The sequence below is a fragment of the Neoarius graeffei genome, chromosome 4 (assembly GCF_027579695.1).
Source record: "Neoarius graeffei isolate fNeoGra1 chromosome 4, fNeoGra1.pri, whole genome shotgun sequence".
Taxonomy (NCBI): Eukaryota; Metazoa; Chordata; class Actinopteri; order Siluriformes; family Ariidae; genus Neoarius; species Neoarius graeffei.
This window is the reverse complement of record NC_083572.1, coordinates 35994798-35997183: the sequence shown is the minus strand read 5'-3', so window position 1 is coordinate 35997183 and position 2386 is coordinate 35994798. Positions and strand designations below refer to the sequence as shown.

At 44.7% G+C, this 2386-nt stretch overlaps 1 non-coding gene across 1 annotated transcript; it reads left to right on the top strand.

The window, feature by feature from the left end:
• Window positions 1-1844: 1844 nt before the first annotated feature.
• Window positions 1845-1916, top strand: trnac-gca (transfer RNA cysteine (anticodon GCA)). Its single transcript has one exon. It is a non-coding gene; the product is annotated as a tRNA-Cys (tRNA).
• Window positions 1917-2386: the final 470 nt, after the last annotated feature.

The window sequence follows — 2386 nt, the reverse complement described above, 5'->3', positions numbered from 1 at the left end:
TCATCCGAATGAAGCACATGGAGTGCCGGGGATTTGAGCTTTGACTTTGAAAAGATGATCGAGGTTTTGTTAAAAAAAAGTGCAATTGAGGAAATATTGAAAACACTCAGCATCGGCATTATCAACATACTAATATTAAGAAATTGTGTTATGAAACTAGAAAGACCATTAAAGAGTTTTCTAGAGTTATAGTTTGTTCCTAAAAGATGAACATTTTTTTAGAAGTGTGCACGTTTTGCACGAAGGTCTCAGGTCCTTATTACACGGTTATCAAAATGAATAATGCACGCAATACAGTATGTTGAGACAGAATGAACTCCACTGATCAGCCATCTGGCTGTATTTTTAGACAATTTCTGCAGGCTGGAATCTTTAGGCTTCTTTTCATCCAAAAGAGAAAATAACTTTGCTGGTGAGCTGAAAGAAAATCATATCTGTAAATAAGCATACACTTCTTTAAATGATAAAATTACGCTTGTCAGCTAAAGGTAAGAGGTACAATGAAATGCATCATGACAAGAAATAAGAAAACAACTCGATGGGTTTCTTTCTGTATCCACAGCTCTATGCCTATGGGGCTCCGCTCGCGCAGGCGCAAGAGCTCCACGAACACTGGCCACTCGGCGGTGTGTATGACTGGTAATTACTAACACTGGCCACTAGGTGGTGTGTATGACTGGTAATTACTAACACTGGCCACTAGGCGGTGTGTATTACCCATTCCTATGCCATATTTGAGGTCTCAAGGCATTTAAAAGCAAGGCCATGGCTCTGCGTATCTCCTTTAAGTACGTTGCTCCAGGGCACTTCAGTCTGAGACCAGCCCATGTTACTCTAACTGCATGTCATTGAACTCTGGGGTTAATAACAGTTTTTGTGACACTGAGCCCGGAGCGCGTCAGTCTCATAATCTGAAGGTCTGAAGAGCTTGGCAACGATCGCGCCCTGCGAAAATACACCAGACATCGGAAAATGATGTGTTGTCTTGGGGGGTGTAGCTCAGTGGTAGATCATTTAACTGCAGATTAAGAGGTCCCTGGTTCAAATCTGAGCACCTGTTGGTTCAGAGTGGTTTTAAGTGCTTTCCACTTTCAACTGTTCATATGGTCAAGATGCTGGAGGAGCTTGTGTGTTCCTTCCCTGGCACCACAAAGTGTGGCTTTTGCTGTCAAAACGATGGCACGATCCACAAATCGTTGACATGGTTTGGTCACGCGTTTTCAGTGTCGCTATCATGCTGTGAATGCCCTGTTTTTCCACATGTCGAAGATTTACTTTCAGATCTGGTGACTGGGAAGAGCACTGAAGTCATTGTCCTGTTCATGAAACCAGTTGGAGATGACTTTCTCCTTGTGACATGGTGCACTAGTTCGTGCTGGATTTCTCAATTAGGAGACAGGCTGGTCGTGGCCATGAAGGGGTGCACGTGGTCGGCCACAATACGCGAATAGGCTGGGGCATTCCAGCGATGCTTGATTGGTGTGAATGGGACCAAAATGTGCCGAGAAAACATTTACACCACACCGTTTCACCAGCTTGTACTGTTGACGCAAAGCAGGTAGGGTCCAAGGATTCATGCCGCCAGTGTCAAATTCAGACCGCACCGTCCATGTGTCTCGGAATAAATCGATTTTGATCAGAGCAGGCTACGTTTCAGCAGTATTCCCCTGTCCACTTTGATGCAAATCGAGAGGTCAAGGGTTAAGTCCGTTTGCCCCCTGTCTGGCTCATGCCTGCGTTAAGTTACCGTGAACTGTGGCGCGACGATCGTTGGTTTGAAGAGCTTGGCAACGATCGCGCCCTGTGAAAATACACCTGACATCGGAAAACAATGAGTTGTCTCAGGGGGTATAGCTCAGTGGTAGAGTGTTTGACTGCAGATCAAGAGGTCTCTGGTTCAAATCTGAGCACCCCCTTTCTCAGAGTGGTTTTAAGTGCTTTCCACCCTCATATGGTCAAGATGCTGGAGGAGCTTGTGTGTTCCTTGCCTGGCACTGCAAAGTGTGGCTTTTGAGAACTAACTAGAGCCGCCTGCATTAACATATTTTTAAAGTCTCCCCGTCAGGGAATCGAATCCCGGTCTTCCACGTGACAGGCGGAGATACTGTCCACTATACTAACAAGGATGACATCGGGTGTTTCATTTATCAATCTAATGTAGAAACCAGCACAGATCAAAGTGCATAAATTATCTGTTCTATACTAGACTTGAACTTACCAGTATACAGTATGAAATAACCAGGAGACCAAGCAGGTGTCGGAACGTCTTTTACTCACACTTCTCTCTTAGACTTCTTCATCACACATAACTTATACACAGTCCCATATGAATCCTGTATGTGCGCCTCCTGCTGGCATGGTGTAATAACAGTAATGCAGTAATGAA